The 21,133-nt window shown below is 46.6% G+C and overlaps 1 protein-coding gene across 2 annotated transcripts in view; it reads right to left on the reverse strand.

Moving 5' to 3' along the window:
* Positions 1-21,133, reverse strand: part of tnip1 (TNFAIP3 interacting protein 1) — a 115,286-nt gene that overhangs the window by 84,108 nt on the left and 10,045 nt on the right. Inside the window, exon 1 of one of the 2 annotated variants that reach the window (XM_060837425.1) lies at positions 15,001-15,087. The exons of the other annotated variant lie outside the window; for it this stretch is intronic. The gene's annotated coding sequence lies outside the window, so the exon portion shown is untranslated. Of the gene's footprint in view, positions 1-15,000; positions 15,088-21,133 lie in introns of those variants that run through there. 2 annotated transcript variants of the gene reach the window in all.

Consider the following 21,133-nt stretch of genomic DNA (forward strand, 5'->3'; position numbering starts at 1 on the left):
CTCCGATTTCTTCCAACAAATGCTGCCAGAACTGCCCAGTTTCTGTTGCGGTTTCTCACCGATAACTAGCCCATAGGCTTTCCACGATAAACTGGCATCTTGTGCGTGATCCCAAGTTCAGGTCCAACAAAAACAACTGACCTGTGCATAATACCTGGGCTATACAAGATATCCTGAGGCATTCCTTGGAGATGTGAATGATAAAGCTAAGGAAACACAAGACTGGGAAAGTGGCCAATCCGTGTCAGAGTGCGTGGCTTTTGATAAGAGTGGCACGGTGGCGCTGTGGTTAGCACTGCAGCCTCAGAGTGCCAGGGACCCGGGTTCGATTCCTGCCTCGGGCGACTGTCAGCGTGGAGTCTGCACATTCTCAGTCTGCGTGGGTTGCCTCTGGGCGCATTAGTTTCCTCCCACAGTCCACAAATGTGCAGTTTAGGTGAATTGGCCAAACTAAATTGCTCATAGCGTTCAGGGATGTGTAGGTTAGGTGCATTAGGCAGGCAGTGGGTACTGCAAATGCTGGAGATTAGAGTCTAGATTAGAGTGTTGCTGGAAAAGCACAGCAGGTCAAGCAGCATCCGAGGAGCAGGAGAATCGACTTTTCGGGCAAAAGCCCTTCATCAGGAGGTTAGGTGCATTAGTCAGGGGTAAATGTAAAGTAATAGGATAGGGGAATGGGTCTGGGTAGTTACTCTTTGGAGGGTCAGTGTGGCCTTTTTGGGCTGAATGGCCTCTTTCCACACTGTGGGGATTCTAAGAAGAGGTTTTGAAAGTTTGAAAGAGGCAGAGAGAACATTCTAGAGAGTGAGACATCGTGTGCAGGAACACAAGGAACAAGACTGAGTGCACATTCATTAATGTGATACAGCAAAGCAGAAGCTTGGTTTTAAGAAAAATGTATTGATGGAATTGGTATGGGGTAGTAGCTTTAACTACACCACAGTGGATAAAGACAGTTCATCACCGACCTGGGAAGGGCAATTAGGGATTGGCAATAAATATTGCCCCAGTCAGAGACACCCACAATCTGGAGTGAACTGTTTAAAGTAAAAGAACTGGAGGGAGAGAGTCCTTGGTTTGCGAGGGCACCTGGTGATGAAGCAGGTTGTAGATGATGAGGGGTAATCCCATTGAAACTTACAGAATACAGAGAGACCTGGGAAGAGTGGACATGGAAAGGATGTTTCTACTAGTCGGAGAGACTAGGAACCACGGACACAGCCTCAGAGTGAAAGGACGACCCTTTAGAACTGAGATGAGGAGGAATTTCTTCAACCAGAAGGTGAGGAATCTGTGAAACTCACTGCCACAGGGGGCTGTGGAGGCCAAGTCACTGAGTGTCTTTAAGACAAGAGATAGACAAGTTCTTGATGAGTGAGGGGATCAAGGGTTACAGGGAGAAGGCAGGAGAATGGGGTTGGGAAACATATCAGCCATGATCAAATGAGGGAGCAGACTTAATGAGCTGAACGGCCTATGGTCTGATAGTGAACCAGTAAGGGTGGATAGTGAGGAGGGAGCAGGATACACATTGAGAGAGAGAGCTCGAGTGAGGGCCTTAACAGTAAGTTAAGGGAGACCGAGAAGTAGGTTTGACATATTCCTGGAGATTTGGTTCTATGACATTTGGTCACATAATACTTTCAAATATTACTGGAGAGGAGAATCTCTATCATCACCAACATCTTGTTTTGAAACACGATGAAAATAACATAAATCAAAGAATATTATTTCAACTGCAATGGTGCGCAGTGAGTAAACAAAGGCTGATTCGACTCCCTGGGAGGGACCTTTTTATCTTCCCTCTGTTTCAGTTGCTCTGTCCTCCCTGCTCCCAGCACTGATTCTCTCCATCTGGATTGGCTCCGTCTCCCTCTCCTCCCCACTCTGTCTGTCTGTCTGTCTGTCTCTCTCTCTCTCTCTCTCCCACACACACACGGCTCCCAATGCTCACCAACCTAACAATCTGAGATTTTCCTGCTCCTCGGATGCTGCCTGACCTGCTGGGCTTTTCCAGCACCACTCTAATCTAGACTGTGGTTTCCAGCATCTGCAGGCCTCTTTTTTACCTAATCTGGCAATGGGAGCATCTGGTCTTAGAGAGTGTTCCAGTGAGGACAGCAGCACCGAGTTGGGGGGGGGGGGCAGAATTCCTGCATAGTGGGAGCATGGGTTCAACTAAAAACAACTCTAAAAAGATTAGATTAGATTATTTACAGTGTGGAAACAGGCCCTTTGGCTCAATAAGTCCACACCGACCCACCGAAGAGCAACCCACTCAGACCCATTCTCCTACATTTATCCCTTCACCTAACACTACGGGCAATTTAGCATGGCCAATTCACCTAACCTGCACTTTTTTTTTGGACTGTGGGAGAAACCAGAGCACCCGGAGGAAACCCACGCAGACACGGGGAGAATGCAAACTCCACACAGTCAGTCGCCTGAGGCGGGAATTGAACCCGGGTCTCTGGCGCTGTGAGGCAGCAGTGCTAACCACTGAGCCACCGTACCTCATGTTTATGAAGAGTTTTATGAAGAGAAGCTGCTCCAGCAGCAGCTGGGTTAGAAACAGAGGAGTCACATTTGTTTGTGAGCAATAGGACCACAGTGGGGATAAGAATTTTCATTAGATTCAGCAATTTGTTGTGATCTGGGAACACACTGCCCAAAAGCTCAGTGGAAGCAGATACAACAATAACATTTAAAAGGGAGTTCAATAAATACTGTTATCTTTCATTAGGAAAGATATTATTAAATTGGAGTGGGGTTTGAAAACATTTACAAGGATGTTACTGGAACTGGCGGGTTTATGTATAAAGATTTTTTTTTCCCTGTAATGTAGGAGGCTGAGGGGTGATCTTATAGAACTTTGTGAAATCATGAGGGACATGAATAGGGTGATTAGCCAAGGCCTTTTCCCTGGGATGGGAGGATGTCCAGAACAAAGGGGCGTATGTTTTAAAGGAGAGAGGAGAAAGATTTAAAAGGGGATCTGGAATGAACTGCTGGTGGGAGGGGTAGGTGCAAATACAGTTACAACGTTTACATAGAACAGTACAGCACAGTACAGGCCCTTCGTCCCTCGATGTTGTGCCAGCCTTCTATCCTACTTTAAAATCAATCTAACCAATATTCCCTTCATGTGCTTATCGAAGAGTCGCTGAAACGTCCCTAATGTCTCTGACTCTACCACCACTGCTGGCAGTGCATTCCATTCAACCACCACATTCTGAGTAAAGAATCTAAAAGACATTTGGACAGGTATATGAATAAGAAGGGTGTAAAAGGGATATAGGTTAAATGCAGGCAAGTGCGACTAGTTCAGTTTGGTACACTTGGTCAATGTGGACGAGTTAAAGGGTCTATTTCCATGTGGTATGAGTATGACTGTCTGACATTTACAGGTTTACAGAAAGAGCAAGAGTTGTGGACGAACGGATGACCTCAGTCACAATAGACTGGCTGCCAATATTGCTTTGGGTTTAATCATGACGGGGATGATTTGTGGAGCTAACACTTGCAACTTGTGGTTGGAGTAGGCTGGAACCACCAATTTTCCTTTTAAACCAAACATTGGCTAGACATAGCTGATGGGATACTGTAACAAAACTAACCGAATGGTCAATGGAAATTTCCAGAATTGGAACCGAGATGTTATCAGAATCAAATTAAAAAGAACGTTATCCAGGTGATGATGTATCACAGACCCCGCGGTGTCCTAAGGTTTCTCAAGACAATCTTCTCTCACAAAAACTGAAATTGCAGGAGAAACTCAGCAGGTCTGGCAGCATCTGTGGAAGGAAAGCAGAGGTAACGTTTTAGGTCAACTGACCCTTCCTCAGACCTTGCCACTCTAATTGTTCTTCCAATCAACCTGCTTGGATATATTACAAACCAGCTCCAGGCAGGTGGCTCCTGAGCCGACGGTCTGGACACCACCACTTGTGCCACAGGTGCCTCAGTCGACTGCTCTTGGCATTCCCTGGTGTTGCCAGCTCTATAAGGCTCTGGTCAGACCACATTTGGAATATGTTGGACCCCATATTTGGAAAAGCATAGAGTGATTAAAAGCAGTCAGCATGGCTTTGAGGGGGGCAGGTCATGCCTCACAAATCTTATGGAGGTCTTTGAGGTGATGAGACAGGTTGACCAAGGTCGAACAGTGGATGTAGTGTATAAGGCATTTGATAAGGTTCCCCATGGCAGGCTCATTCATAAAGTCTGGAGGTATGGGATACAGGGAGATTTGGCTGTCTGGATTCAGAATTGGTTGGCTGAAAGAAGGCAGAGAGTGGTTGTAGATGAAAAGTAATTTGCCTGGAGGTCAGTGGTGAGTGGGGTCCCGCAGGGCAGTGTTCTTGGGCCTCTGCTCTTTGTAGTTCTTATAAATGACTTGGATGAGGAGGTTGAGGGATGGGTTAGTAAATTTGCTGATGACACTAAGGTTGGAGGTGCCGTCGATAGTATTGGGGCATGACATTGACAGGATGCAGAGCTGGCCTGAGAAATGGCAGATGGAGTTGAACCTGGATAAATGCGAAGTGGTGCATTTTGGAAGGTCAAACTCGAATGCTGAATATCAGATTGAAAACAGGAATCTTGGCAATGTGATGGGACATCTTGGTGTTCAAGTGCATAGATCCCTCAAAGTTGCTACCAAGTGCGTAGGGTTGTTAAGAAAGCACGTGGTGTTTTGGCTTTCATTAACAGGGGGATCGAGTTTAAGAGCGACAAGGCTTTACTGCAGTTCTACAAGTAAAAAGTGAGGACTGCAGATGCTGGATATCAGAGCTGAAAATGTGTTGCTGATTAAAGCACAGCAGGTCAGGCAGCATCCAAGGAGCAGGAAATTCGACGTTTTGGGTATAAGCCCTTATTTTGATTCCTGATGAAGGGCTTATGCCCGAAACGTCGAATTTCCTGTTCCTTGGATGCTGCCTGACCTGCTGCGCTTTAACCAGCAACACATTTTCAGCTGCAGTTCTAAAAGACCCTGGTGAGACCATGCTTGGAATATTGTGTCCAGTTCTGGTCACCCTATTATAGGAAAGATACAGAGGCTTTGGAGACAGTGCAAAGGAGGTTTACCAGGATGCTGCCTGGACTGGAAGGCTTGTCTTAAGAGGAGAGGTTGACTAAGCTCGGACTTTTCTCTCAGGAGAGAAGGAGGAAGAGCTGTGACCTGATTGAGGTGTACAAAATAATGAGAGAAATGAATAGAGTCAAGAGCCAGAGCAGACTTTTTCCCAGGGCAGGATTGACTGGCACAAGGGAGTCATAGTTTTAGGGTGTTAGGAGGAAGGTATTGAGGAGACGTCAGAGATAGGTTCTTAATGCAGAGAGTTGTGAATGCATGGAATATGTTACCAGCGGTGGTGGTGGAAGCAGAGTCATTAGGGACATTTAAGCGACTGCTGGACATACACATGGATAGCAGTGAGTTGAAGAGAGTATAGGTTAGGTTATTTTATTTTAGATTAGGAATAATCTTCAGCGCAACATCATGGGCTGAAGGGCCTGTTCTGTGCTGTATGTTTCTATGTTCTATATCTCAGGAAGGATGTACTGGCCCCTGGAATCTATTCAGAGGAGGTTCATGAGAATGGTCCCAGGAATGAAAAGCTTAACACGAGGAGCGTTTGAGGGCTAGGGGCTTACATTTGGAGTTTAGCAGTATGAGGGGGGGGTCTAACTGAAACTTACAGAATACCGAATGCCCTGAACAGAGTAGATGTTGGGAAGAGGTTTCCACTGACAGAAGAGACTAGGACTCAAGGTCATGGCCTCAGAGAAAGGGGAAGACCCTTTAGAATGGAGATAAGGAGAAACTTCTTCAGCCAGAGAGTGGGGAATCCATGGAATTCATTGCCACAGAAAGCTGGGGAGGGCCAGGTCTTTGAGAATACTTAAGACAGTATCAATGGGAGCGAGGGAAAAATTTATTAGCCATGATTGAATGGTGGAGAACACTCAATGGGCTGAATGGTCTAATTTCTGCTCCTATTTCTAGACCTCTGAGAAAAAGAACCAGAAATGACATCACCCACCTTAAGAGACCAAGACACAAATAGAAAGCAGGATATAACACCAGCACTTCACCAGAGGTTCACTGATGATGTTACCTAGCATGGAGATGAAACATCTGAAAACAAACCTTCCAGCTCATTGAGCAAACTTACAACCTGCTCAGTCTTATAGAATTGACCAGGACTGAGGCTGCTTAGCTGCTCGGATCAGACCGGATTAGTTATTTTCAGACTAGCGTGGATGTACACATTCAGAGTTCTTGTGTATATCTCAAGAAAGTCACTACCAAACCTCAAACCCAGCATTGTTAGTTTATCGGGAAGGTGCTTTCTCCATGACCAGCGCTTTATACTCTTTTACAAAATATCAAACACTAAAGGATTCGACATTTCCCTGCTGGGGCACTGTAACAGTGTCAAATAGTTGTCAGAAACTTATGGAATTAGAACAGAAACTTAAATCAAAATGATATTGTCCAGAGCAACAATGCACCCTGGCCCCAGGGGTGTCTCTCTTTCTAAACACAATCCTCCAGTCTATGCTGGCTCTAAAGGTCGGTTTGATTGACAGGGTTAGGGGCTGAACCACATGAGTTTTAACCAGTAGCTGTTGTCTTGACAACAAAGTGCAGTTTATTGCAATTTGTACAAGTTACTTTGGCTGCTTAGACATTGGCTGGATCATCCAAGGGCCATTGGTTAGAGCAGTGCAGACTGGAGTAGAATGTCAGTGCACCAGGCTGTGGGTATGTTTCCATGCTGTAGGACTCCTGGGTATGGAAGGGCAAGGGTAAGTTGGGCCTGTACTCATTGGAGTTTAGAAGAATGAGAGGCAACCTTAGTGAACCACCAGATATTTAGGGACTTTGACAGGACAGATGCAGAGAGTTACCTCATGGGACAGTCCAGGACCAGGTTGTATGATCTCAGAGTAAGGGGTCGCCTATTTAGGACAGATGAGAAGGACATTTCATTCTCAGACGGTAATGAATCTATGGAATTCTTCACCACAGAGTGCTGTCAAGGCTGGGTCATTAAGTGTACTCAACACGGAGATAGATTTATAATCAGTAAGGGAATCAAGGGTTATGGACAGAAGGCAGTAAAAGTGGAGCTGAAGGTTCAGCCACGATCTCACTGAATGACAGTGCAGAACTCGACAGACTGAATAGCCCATTTGATGGTATTATGGAGTTGTGCAGAATCCCAGACGCAGCAAGCTCAGTGGGAACTGCCCAAGAAACGGAAGATTCTGATAAACCAGCCTCCTCAGCCACCTGTCCTAACATCTTTGCTTCCCCACCCGCCCCCCCCGCCCCCGCAGTGCCACATTCGTGCCCTTTAACCAAGTGCCACCCTCCCTCCCACATTTCCCTGAAATACTTCCCCTTCCTCGCCAGCTGTCTGAGCGTCTGACTGTGCCAGAGGGCATTTACTCTCAGAACGCCACACACTGACTGATCGAAAAGGGCATGTGGTTTAACTCCCAGGCAACGGTGTGGATTTCAGTCGCACTCTGCATTTCTGGAGGAGCTGGGATCGGAATTCCCTGCCAGAATTGTGGAGCTGAGGACCAGCGGACTAACAGTCCTCAGCCAATCAGAAGCCAGTGTTGGCCCTTGCCTCAAGGCCTCAAGCTCGACCTCTCAATTCTCCACAGGAGTAGGCCATTCAGCCCATCAAGCCTATACCACCATTCATAGAGTCATACAGCATGGAAACAGACCCTTCGGCCCAACCAGTACATGTTGACCATGTTCCCAAACTAAACTAGCCCCACCAGCCTGCACCTGGCCCATCTCCCTCCAAACCTTTCCTATTCACATACTTATCAAATTGTCCTTCAAACATTATAATTGTACCTGCATCCATCACTTCCCCTCGAAGTTCATTCTACACACTAAGCACTCTGGAAAAACATTGCCCCTCATTATTTTTTAAAAAGCCTTCTCCTCTCACCTTAATATGCCCCCCTAGTTTTGAACTCTCAATCTTAGGGAAAGAGCTAATCCATGCCCCTCATGATTTCATAAATCTCTACGTCATCACCCCTCAACCTCCCACACTCCAGTGAATAAAGACCCAGCCTCTCCTTATAACTCAAGTCCTGGCAACATCCTGGTAAATCTTTTCTGAACCCTCTCCAGTTTAAATCACATCCTTTCTCCAAGTGGGAGACCAGAACTGGACACAGTACAACACAACGGGCCTAGATGGGATTGTGGCTGATCTGTGGCCTAACTCCACAGACAGCTGCCTCAGGCTCAGTGTATACGGTCACTGAAATGTGACAGTGTTTGGACACAGGAAGCCATTCTGCGACTTACTGCACAAATCAGAAGCCTCAGAGATTTGCTTCCAAGCATTTTCTATCAAAATCTGCCCAGAACCAGAACAAACCCGATAACCAGTGTCTGTCCACAATTAGCTCTCACACAGTTAGCAGCGCAGCACGTGCCTAGTTTAAAAAAGAAGCTACGCGGCCCAGAGCCAAAAAAGGGGCAAAGGGTTCAAGCTTTTATAAAAAGAGAGATGAAGCATGGAACAAAATAAAAATGTTAAACCGAAAGCAGCTGGAACGTACTGTTCAATTCTGGGCAAAGGGCTTCAAAGAGGACCTCAAGGAGTGGCTGCCAAGTATTTTCAGAGTTTTTTCTTGTTTATTCTGGGCTGGGATGTGGAGAATTATTGCCCATCCTTAAATCACCTTTGAACTGAGGGGCCTCCTTGGCCATTTCAGATGGTGGTTAATAGTCAGTCACATTGCTGTGGGCCTGGAGGCCACACCAGATACGGACTGCAGGCTTCCTTACCTCAACAGGGGCAACACGGTGGCTCAGCAGTTAGCACTGCTGCCTCACAGCGCCAGGGACCCGGGTTCAATTCCAGCCTCAGGCAAAAGTCTGTGGGGAGTCTGCTCAGTGTCTGTGTGGGTTTCCTCCGGGTGCTCCAGTTTCCTTCCACAGTCCAAAGATGTGCAAGTTAAGTGGATTGGCCATGCTAAGTTGCACAGAGTGTTCAGGGATTTGCAAACTGGGTGAATTAGGGAAATGAAGGGTTACAGTGTGGGTCTGAGTGAGATGCTTTTCCGCAGGTCAGCGTGAACTTTATAGGTCTGTGAAAAAGACTATAGTGAACCAGATGGATTTTTTTTTTAGGTAAAAGTGAAGCCAAAGTCACCTGAGTCTTACCAGGCCAGATTGCTCACTCAGTAGAGAGTACACATGAGAGACGACTGATGGTGCTTTAACCCGAGGGTCATTGTGCAGGTTGTAAGTTTGCTTGCTGAGCTGGAGGAGTTGTTGTCAGAAGTTTTGTCACCATACTAGGTAACATCGGTCAGCCTCTGGTGAAGCGCTGGTGTTCTGTCCCGCTTGGTATTTGTGTGTCTTGGTCTGTTACGGTGGATGATATCAGTTCCGGTTCTTTTTCCCGAGAGGTTGGTAAATGGGGCCCAAATCGATGTGTTTGTTAATGGAATTCCGGTTTGAATGCCAGGCCTCTAGGAATTCCAGTGCGTGTATTTATTTAGCCTGTTCCAGGATGGATGTGTCGTCCCAGTCAAACTGGTGTCTCTCGTTGTCTGTGTGTAAGGATACTAGTGGTAGTTGGTCATTTCTTTTGGTAGCTAGTTGGTGTTCCTGTATCCTGGTGGCTAGCTTCCTGCCTGTCTGTCTAGTGTAATGGGTGTTGCAGTCCTCGCAGGGTATTTTCTTTATAGATATTCATTTTGCTGGTTAATTAGGAGAGCTGTTTCAGTGTGTTGTAGGTTTGTAGGCTACCATAATGCCAAGGGGCTGGAGTAGTCTGGTCATCTCCGAGATGTCTTTGATGTATGGTAGTGCGGCTAGAGTCTATGGGCATGTTGTGCAGTCTTGTTTAGGTGTTGTGCAAGAATTGGCGGACTGTGCTTATTAGAAACCTGTTGTTCTTGAATATGTTGTATAGGTGTTTTTCATCGGCATCCTGTAGTTCCTGGATGTTGCAGTGTGTTGTGGCTCACTTAAATAATTTCCTGATGCAGTTCCGTTTGGGAGTGTTGGGATGATTGCTCCTGTAGTTGAGTATCTGGTCTGTATGTGTTGCTTTCCTGTAGGTCTGCAGTTCTCCATTGGCTGTTCATTCCACTCTGACATCTAGGAAGGGGAGGCTGGCGTTCTCTTGCTCTTTGGGTGAACTTTATACCAGTAAGGATGTTGTTTATGTGTTTGTGGGTTTCTTTGAATTTGTTCCGTTTCATGATGGTGTCATCCACACAGCGGACCCAAAGCTTGGATTGGATCGTGGGGAGGGCTGTTTGTTCAAGTCTCTGCATAACTGCTTCTGGTAAGAATCCCGATATTGGCGATACTATGGTTATCCCATTGATTTGTTTGTAGGTCTTATCGTCAAAATGTGAAGTGGGTGGTGAGGCACAGGTCTACTATTTTGAGGAGGTTGTCCTTGCTGATGGAGTTGGTGCTGTCTGATGTTTGTATCCTTGGTCTCGCAGAGAGGTCAGTGCTTCTTTGGCCAGGCTGATGTTTATTGATGTGGAGCGTGCTTCAGGCTGGGGAGAGGCTGAGAAGGAGAGTCCTACATAGTAACCTCGGCCGGTGTGGGGATTGAACCCACGCTGTAGGTGTCACTCGTCATCACAAACCAGCCAGTGAGAAGGACCGAAAGGCAGGTAATGAGAATGGAGGTTAAGGGTCATCACGAAAAGTAGAGCAGGTTAGAGATGGTGAAAGGTGTCATTTGGAAATAAAAACTCCAAAAAAAGTGTGTTGTTTCTCAAAAAAAAGAGAGAGAGGGGGCTGAGATTGCCAAAATTAGTCACAGATAGAGTCAAACAGCACGGAAACAGACCCTTACATCCAGTCTATGCTGACTATAATCCCAAGCTGAACTAGTCCCACCTGCCTGCTCCTGGCCCATATCCCTCCAAACCTTTCCTATCCATGAACTTATCTAAATGCCTTTTAAACATTGTAACTGTACCCACATCCACCACTTTCTCTGAATGTTCATTCCACACATGAGTGAGTGAGTGAGAGAGAGACCCCCACAGAATGCCACATGTAAATACATGGGAAGATCAAACAGTAAGCTTTCAAAGAGGGGAGAGTTAAGTCAAAATAGACTGGAATGAAGATTTCTTTGTGATTACAGAGGGTTCTGACCAAACCCCTACTCAACAGCAAGCCACCCCACAGAATAATGTCCCAAATCACTGACACATTTCACAGTTTCCTCTTGGAGATTACAAGGACAGGGGTTAATAAACCAGCTTCAACTCTGCTGGTAGTGGGACTGATCAACAAAAAGATGGTGGAAAAATAAGACGATTGGGAGCTAGTTCATCTGCCCCACCTCACAACTTAATGACTTGGGATATCCCGCTGGAACCGTAACAAAGTGGAAAACTGACCCTGAATCTGGATGACCCAGAATGGCCAGTAAATGAGTCCGTCATTCCTTGGATTGACAGCATTGGTGGAGACAAGATACAGAGGTAACACTTTGAAACTTCTTCAAAACTAGCGCCGATGAAGTGTCATACCTGACCCAAAACATTGACTCTGTTGCTGTCTCCACAGACCTGCTGAGTTTCTCTGGGTGTTTGTTTCAGATTTCCAGCATCCGCAGAATTTTGCCGACAGTCCTTGTGTTTTTGTGGACTTTTGGCAATGATAGGGTTAAGTTAGAGGGGACTATCATCAGAAAAATCTTGTCTGAAAACCCCTGCTTTCCATTTGTTTACACACAAGACAATGGTAGAAATCTTGACTCAGTGTACCATGACATCAACAACATGTGGTTGGGCTATGAAAATAACTCGCGGTTCCACAATCATTTCCTCTCTCTCTCTCTCTCTCTCTCTCTCTCTCTCTCTCTCTCTCTCTCTCTTTCTTCTCTCTCTCTCTCTCTCTGTACTGGAAGCTTCACTGAGGCAATAAGTTGCCACATCCCATAATGACTGCACTACAACTAATTCACAGCATAAAGTGACTTATTGATGTGGCACGGTGCTGCTGCTGCTGCAACAATAACAACTTGCATTGATATAACACCTTTGCTGCAATAAGAGCCAATCCCGAGCCACGTTTACCAAACACAGATTAGATACAGATCAGACCTATCAGGAGAGCTCACTCACAGCTTGGCTGAGGGGGGAGGGAGTGCTTAGGAGGGAGACAGAGGAGATTTCTAGTCTTTCAGAAGCAGTTAGCCCAAGGAAGGCTTGCTATTAACATCTGAGATGTACAAGAGGCTGGGACCAGATGAAGGGCTGAAGACAGAGAGAGACATAGGATTCTAGATTAGAGTGGTGCTGGAAAAGCACAGCAATTCAGGCAGCATCTGAGGAGCAGTAAAATCGACGTTTCGGGCAAAAGCCCTTCATCAGGAATACTGCTCCTTGGATGCTGTCTGACCTGCTGTGCTTTTCCAGCACCACTCTAATCTAGACTCTGGTTTCCAGCATCTGCAGAGACAGAGAGACAGGCAGACACAAAGTCAATGAGGGTTTGAAAATGGCAGTTTTACAATTTAATCTATTGTTGCGCTGGAAGCAAAAGTGGATGAAATGCAGTGGCTTACTTAAAAATGTGAAAAGCAACGAGCCAATTGCAGCTCCTGAAGGTTTACCGACAGGTTCGGCATGGTCAGTCAGCAGGTGCTGACTCATGAGGCAGTGGTCCAATTCTATTCCTGATGAAGGGCTTTTGCCCGAAACGTCGATTTTCCTGCTCCTCAGATGCTGCCTGACCTGCTGTGCTTTTCCAGCACCACTCTGATTTAACTCTTGTTTCCAGCATCTGCAGTCCTCACTTTTGCCTAAGCAGTGGTCCCAGAACACCTTTCAAACAACTGACATTCCCAATCCAGGGCCAAGGTACGGTGTCCTAGGACCAGAACACACTGGTCAAGGACAAAGAGAAGACTACCATTAAACCTCTCTCACACACAAACAGACAGCAAATACGCATGCAATCAGAAACAAAAACAGAAATAAAGTTAAAAATCACACAACATTAGGTTATAGTCCAACAGGTTTATTTGGAAGCAGTAGCTTTCGGAGCACTGCTCCATCATCAGGCGGTTGTGCACAACCCCAGGTTATACTGTGCACAACCACCTGATGAAGGAGCGTCGCTCCGAAAGCTAGTGCTTCCAAATAAACTGTTGGACTATAACCTGGTGTTGTGTGATTTTTAATCTTTGTCCACCCCAGTCCGACACCAGCATCTCCAAACCAAAAACATAAATCGTCACACCAATCTCTGGATCGTTACAGAAATATTACAAATGCAGAAGGAGGCTGTTTGGCCCATCGTGCCTCCAGCAGCTCTTCAAAGAAGCAAATGAATCAAAATCCTGCAGCACCCTCCCCCTTTCAACACAACGAGAGCACCTCCACCACACTGATTGTAATTTAACATCCTCTGTCTGTGTAATGAAGCCCATGCAGGGACTCACAAACACATACATGCCCAAACATCAATGTATCTGCTATGGCTTCAAACCCCAGGACCCAGGCACTTTAGCACAAAATCCAGACTGGTGCTCTGTTGAGGTAATGAGATCGTACCTCGGCGCCTTTTACTATATTAAAGAAAAACTGATAAATTGCAAATAGTTGCTGCCACAAACTGCACCTTTAGAGATATCATCTTTCAGATGAGACATTAAACCAAGACCCAGTCTGCTCACTCAGCTGGGCTTACAGCATCCCACAGTCACACTGTGAGCAACAGTAAGAGAGCTCACACTGAGTCCCAGCCCACTATTCTCACTCATCCGATAGCATCAGGTCACTCATCATATTGCTGCGTTGTGGGAGCTTGTTGTGCACAAATTGGCAAGCCAGTCCTCAAGCAATTACAACAGAGAGCACCACAAATTACTGGGGAGGACATGATTGCTCTGGAGGGGGTGCGCAGGAGATTCACCTTGGGGATGGAAAGTCTCAGTTCTGAGGAGAGACTGGATGGGCAGGGCTTGTTTTCCCTGGAGCAGAGGAAGCCGCAGGTGGAATCTGATGGTGGTGGATAACATTATAAGAGGCATAGATGGAGAGGATCATGGAAACCTCTCCCCATGTCTAAGGCCAGCACACATAAGTTTACAATGAGGAGCAAGCAGCTTAGAGAGATCTCAAATAATTGGGGCAGGGGGGAGTGATTATACATTGTGTGGAACATGCTGCTTGAGAAGGTGGGGAGAGAGAATCAGAGAGTCCCTACTGTGTGAAAACAGGCCATTCGGCCCAACAACTCAACACAGATCCACAGACTCCCTACCCCTGAGACCCTGCACACTTCCAATGTCTAATCCACCTAAACTGCACATCCCTGGACATTATGAGTAAATTAGCATGGCCAACCTACCTAACCCATCAGGGAACATTTAAAAAGCATCTGAACGAGCACTTAAATGCCAGGGCACAGTAGGCTATGGACCAAGTGCAGGTAATTGGGATCAGTGTGGTTTGGTGTTTGCTGGTCGGCATAGACACGGAGGGCCGAAGGGCCTGCTTCTATGCTGTCTGACTGCATGCATTGGCTGCGAGGCAATCGGAGAAGGCGCTACACGAATGCCAATCCTTTGAGGAAACACTTGTGGTGATCGAGTGGCTGGGCTGTCTCCTTTTAATCTTTAGATCTGTCCCTGTCCCCAGAACTAAACAAACAAACAATAGCGGGCACACGCACACCAGGAGCGCCAGGGGATGGGGAACACTGACAAGCTGTGCAACATATACCGTCCGTTCGGCCCATCGCACCCCTACACACCCCCACCCACAACTGTCACGAAGCAGATACATGTCAGTGCAACTCACGCTCAGGAGCGATTGTAAAGCAGCCGGGAGCCCAGGCCTGGAGCAGGCAATGCCCCCATCGCTAGCATTCCCGCCCCTGTGCCCACCTCCCCACTGCCCCATGAGCCCAGGCTCACCCTCCCCCCCTTTGCCCAGGTAAGCCCCTACCTTGCCTCCGCTGCTCTCGCTGGGAACAGGCGACTGGCTGCCAATGCGGACCGAGTAGAGGCAGCCCTGCCCCTCCCTCCCTCCCTCCCTCCCGGACAGAGCGCCTGGGGCCCCGCGCCTGCGCACTCGCGGCCGGGAATCCCCCCAGCGCGCGGGGTGGATCCCTTGCGACGTCAGCGCCCGTCCTGATTGACAGCCCCTTCCACCAATAGCGGCGCGGAGGGACCTTTTAAAGGGCCCGGGGATGGGGTAGGGCGTCCCACTTCCGGGTTTGCCCTCAGCAGCAAATTGTAAATGGCCTAGAGAAACAAAACAGAAAGCTGGGGGGAGGGGGCAAAACAGAAAGCTGGGGGGAGGGGAGGAGGGACGGAGGGACAGAAAGCTGGGAGGGTGGGAGGGACAGAAAGCTGGGAGGAGAGGAGGGGAGGGGAGGGTGGGGAGTGGGGGACAGAAAGCTGGGGGGAGGGTGGGGGACACAGAAAGCTGGGGGGAGGGTGGGGGACAGAAAGCTGGGAGGAGAGGAGGGGAGGGGAGGGTGGGGAGTGGGGGACAGAAAGCTGGGGGGAGGGTGGGGGACACAGAAAGCTGGGGGGAGGGTGGGGGACACAGAAAGCTGGGAGGAGAGGAGGGGAGGGTGGGGGACAGAAAGCTGGGAGGGGGGGAGGGGAAAAGCAGGACAGAGATCAGATTTCATTTTTATTTTTATTTTTAAAACGGCAAAGCTATTATAAAAGGTGGAGAGTGTGCTGTTGGAAAAGCACAGCAGGTCCGGCAGCTTCAGAGGAGCAGACAAGACTTGCCTCACGTTGTTAACCTCAAAACCTCTGGCAAGTTTCTCTCCCCTCTTTCAGACTTTTATGTTCTTTTCATTCCGAGTTTATTCAGTCCAGTATCTCACAATCCAACGTTTTAATCTCCGGATGAAAGAACATGATTTCATATTTAGCCCAGCGGCCGTTTCTGCAGCGACTCTCCTCACGATGAGATGCTGCTCCCCAGCCCCCAGACCCCAGACCCGAAATGTTCCTTTACGCAACCGCTGTCAAAAGTAGAAATCGGAAATAGTCCGAGAGATCAGCTCAGTCGCTCAGTCGCTGGACTTTCCGCAGCTTCCCAGGGTTGCTACAACTTCAACAGGAACTATTTCGAAACTTGAGAAAGATTTCGAGCTCCTTGAAGACAGCAGTTTCACCGTTGTTCTGTAATAGCTCGTGTTTGCAAATAAACCCGTTGGTCCATAACCTGGTGCCTGGGATGTTTGGCTGTGTGAAATGTACCGTCTGTCCTAGTGCCAAAGCCCTCTCCCATTCGACCCCCTTGGACCAGCTTTTCCATTCAATAAGATCCTGCCCAATCTGTTTATCTCAAATTGAACAATCCCATCCATGCCAAGAACTCTGGATTCCTTTGCTTAATAAGAATCTATCCACTTTCATTTTAACTATTCAACGACCCCGCCTTCTGAGATAAACACATAAATGTTCTCCCTGTGCTGAAAGTGGGGCCTCCATGTCTGGACTCACTCTCCAAGAGGGAACAACTCAATCCTGATGGAGGGCTTTTGTCCGAAACGTGGATTTTCCTGTTCCCCAGATGCTGCCTGACCTGCTGTGCTTTTCCAGCACACTCTAATCTGGACTCTGATCTCCAGCATCTGCAGTAACCACTCTCACCTCCAAGAGGAAACATCTATTCCCCATTCACCTTGTCCAGAACATTCATGTACATTTCAATCGAGTCAACTTTTCAACTCCAATGGAAATGAGCTCTGCTAATTCAGGCTTATGAGACATTCCAGCACCATCCTCTTCGACTCTCAAATGTTAATGTTGATTTCTCTCTCTCTGCAGCTGTAACACTGTAATCTGCACTCTGTTCTGCCACCCTCATGGACTTTGTTTGGTACAATCTGCCTGTATAGCACACAAAACAACACCTTTCACTGTATGTTGATACACATGACAACAATATATTAAAGATGTCTATGTAAGTGTCCTCTGAACTATCTTGAATGAATTTAGATTAGATTAGGTAGATTCCCTACAGTGTGGAAACAGGCCATTTGGCCCAACAAGTCCACACTGACCCTCTGAAGAGTAACTCTAGCAGACCCATTTCCCTCTGACTAATGCACCTTTGGGCAATTTAGCATGGCCAATGTACCTGACCTGCACATCTTTGGACTGTGAGAGGAAACAGGAGCACCCTTTACATCTTTATAAGGAAACTTAAACTGCACACATATGTGAGATGTGATCCTATTAATGTCCTGTCTAACTGAAACATGGCATTATTATTTTTATAGGGTTAACATTTTTGAGTCTCATATGACTCTTCAGATCTCTCAGACCCTTCAGCTTTCATAAAGTCATATTGGACTCGAAACACTGACTCAGCGTCTCTCTCCACAAATGCTGCCAGTTCTGCTGAATTTCTCCACCATTCTCTGTCTCTCTTTCGGATGTTCCAGCCTCCGCAGCATTTTGCTTTTTTATCATTTTATGTTCAATTCCTCGCAGCTTTAGTTCATTCTTAAATACCTCAGCTGCTGGCAATCTGAAAGGCCAGATATTGCTGGAAGCACTGAACCAATTGTTATTGGCCTCAACATTTTAATTTTGTTTCTTTCTCCACAGATACTGCATCTTTGCCACCCCTGTGGTTTAAAATGTCAGCTCTGACTAAGTGGGTATCGCTTTTGCCTGGATATTTGAACCCAATATACAGAGTGGCTGTCCAGAGGGAGTACAGAGCTGTCAGAGGTGTAGTCTTTCAGATGAGATGTAAAACTGAACGCTTGTCTTTTGACTGGATGCAAAAAGTCCCATGGCCATTATTTAAAGAAGAACAGCAGGACATTCAATCAATGACTAAAGTATTTCACGTGACCAATAGATCCCAGCCATCTAGCCATGATTGTGAGCAGTTGTGGAAATGAGTTCAGTAATTCTGGTCAGTTAGGAGTTCGAACACCTCCAGGAAGTGGGAGGGAAGGATAGTATAAACATCAAAGATATTGTTCATGCACATATGCTCAAACATATACCCACGTTTGTAAGTACATAAACCCCCTCACATACACTCACATAAATGTGGCTTTCCCAGCCTCAGTCATAGCAGCAATAGCTTGTATTTATTTAGCCCTTTTAACCCAGGAGAGCTTACCAAATTGTTTAATCGAACAGATGATACCATTCGGCCTGCTACACTATTCAATATTCAATGGCTAATCGTCCAATTCAGTCCCGTTTCCTGCTAGCTCCCTCTTTGATCCCTTTTTACCCATACTCTATCTAGCTCCTTCTTGAAAGCATTCAAATGTTTTGACCTCAACCTGTGACAGAGAATTCCATCAGCTCACCACTTTCCGGGTGAAGGAAAAAAGAATCTGATCCCAAACTTCAATCGTGGTCGCACAAAGCGACTAAGCGTCTCTCTCCGTGAGAGAGGAAGACAGCAGCGATTGGTTATAAGACACTTGAGAGGCACCACATGCTGAATGTGGGATAAGGTGAAGACGCAGGTTTTCCTGAGCTGCTGCAGCCAGTACAGGGATTGAACCTGTACTGCTGGCTTCATTAAGCATCACACTCTCACCATGAAACTCACTGATCACCTTTGCATCGAGAGGGTTGGCCCAATAACCCAAAACACAGTCAATATCGTAGGTTTTGGAGATAGTGGTGGAGTCATGGTGATGTGACTGGACTAGCAACCCAGAACCCCAGGCTAATGTTCGAGGCACTGAGATTTGAATCACATTTGAATTCAATAAATATTCTGAAATTAAAACAACAGTTTAATAATGACAACATATACTCTGTTGAGTATCTTTAAGAAAGTTTGGTTTATTAATTCCAAGTAATTAATGCTTCCAATTAAACCTGTTGGACTATAACCTGGTGTTGTGTGATTTTTATCTTTGTACACTCCAGTCCATCACCAGCATCTCCACATCATGGTTTATAAATGCCTTTCAGGGAAGGAAATGGGCTGTCCTTATCTGGCTCGGCCTACATGTGACTCCAAACCCACAGTAATGTGGTTGACGCTTACCTACCCTCTGGCCAATCAGAGATGGGCAATGGATGTTGGCCCATCCAGTGATACCAACAGTTCACAAACAGAAACAAAAAGAAAAGAAGTTGAGGGAAGTAGGTGACAGTGAAGATGGAATGATGAACATCAAGAATTAGGGGAGCTTGGAGATTCTGGAGGGTTTTGGGGCTGGGGAGATTATGGAGATAGGGAAGGTGAGGCTGTGGAGGGAATTGGAAGTAAGGTGATGAGGTAACACAAGGAATAGGAGCAGGAGTAAAAAATGAGGTCTGCAGATGCTGGAGATCACAGCTGCAAATGTGTTGCTGGTCAAAGCACAGCAGGCCAGGCAGCATCTCAGGAATAGAGAATTCGACGTTTCGAGCATAAGCCCTTCATCAGGCTTATGCTCGAAACGTCGAATTCTCTATTCCTGAGATGCTGCCTGGCCTGCTGTGCTTTGACCAGCAACACAATAGGAGCAGGAGTAGACCAAAGGTGACTCCTCCACATTCAACAAAATCATGGCTGATGTGTGACTGAACTTCACTTTCCCACCTTATCCTCAGAGCCTTCTCACAGACTCATACCCCTTTGCACTCACTCTCTCACAGACAATCATACATCTCTCTCCCCCCCTACACTGACACACACACACAGACCCACACACACGCATATACACATATAAGTTTATGGGGTGAATTTATACTTGCAGAATTACACTTTACTTTGCTCAAAAACTGCATGAATCCATGAAAGATTCTGTAAATCCATTTGTTTAGATTAGAATCAGCCTGACCATTGTGGCACAGACAGCCTCACACAGGGCAGCTCACACCTTCAATGCATTATCTGGGCCGACATGGCACCAATTGTTAAAGTTCACTTGAGAATGTAACTTTTAAAGAAGGTTCGCGATTTACATATGAAAGAACTGACACCAACATGGTCATTCTAAAAGATGAGAGACTTAACAAACAATCCAGGTCTTTTTCAATGTATAATTTCAGTTACAAAATTTTGCTATAAATTCTGTGTCTGTGTCTATAACCTGATGTTGTGTGATTTTTAACTTTGTACACCCCAGTCCAACACCGACATCTTCAAATCCATAGCCAGAAAATCCTTCCTCAGAGAAAGAGATCAAATCTTCACACAGTACCCCAGCTGTGGTCTCACTAAGGCCTCTGGACACTTGCAGCAAGACATCCCTGCTCCTGTACTCGGATCCTCTAAAGGCTAACACACCATTTACCTTCTTCACCACCTGCTGCACATGAAACACTTATGTCCAGAAATATGACACCGAGATTACAAACAATCTGGTTCAACCTCAGGGAGTTTCCATGGAGAGGAATGTTAACAACTTGGGAATAGAGTACGGAGCAGGGACTGAAAACAATGGCTTCAGTCTTCCCAATATTTAATAGAGGAAATATCTGTTCAGCCAGTAACTGGTTTCTTTTTTGCTTAACAGGGGGAGTGGGTTTCACTGGAAAAGGCACCATTTATTCCATGTACCTAATTGTCCTTGAACTGAATGGCCCATTTCAGAAGGGTCAACCCCATCACTGTGAGTCTGGAGCCACACGTAGGCCAGACCAGGTAAGGATGGCAGTTTCCTGCACTAAAGGGCACCAGATTAGATTAGATTCCCTACAATGTGGAAACAGGCCCTTCGGCCCAACAAGTCCACACTAACCCTCTGAAGTGTAACCCACCCAGACCCATTTCCCTCAGAATGAGGCACCTAACACTACAGCATAGCCAATTCACCTAACCTGCACATCTTCGGACTGTGAGGAGGAAACCCACGCTGACACAGGGAGAATGTGCAAACTCCACACAGACAGTCGCTCGGGGCTGGAATCGAATCCAGGTCCCTGGCGCTGTGAGGCAACAGTGCTAACCACTGAGCCACCATGCCACCCCAGTGAGCTAGTGAACCAGATAGGTTTTTCCTCCAATCAATGACAGTTACCATAATTATTAATGAGACTAGTTTAACACTTTATTAACCGATTTTAAATTAACCAATTTGATCCTGATCAAAGCATGCTCTGAGGGATTAAATCGGAGAATGGCAGTCACCAAT

This window comes from Hemiscyllium ocellatum, chromosome 16 (assembly GCF_020745735.1).
Source record: "Hemiscyllium ocellatum isolate sHemOce1 chromosome 16, sHemOce1.pat.X.cur, whole genome shotgun sequence".
NCBI lineage: Eukaryota > Metazoa > Chordata > Chondrichthyes > Orectolobiformes > Hemiscylliidae > Hemiscyllium > Hemiscyllium ocellatum.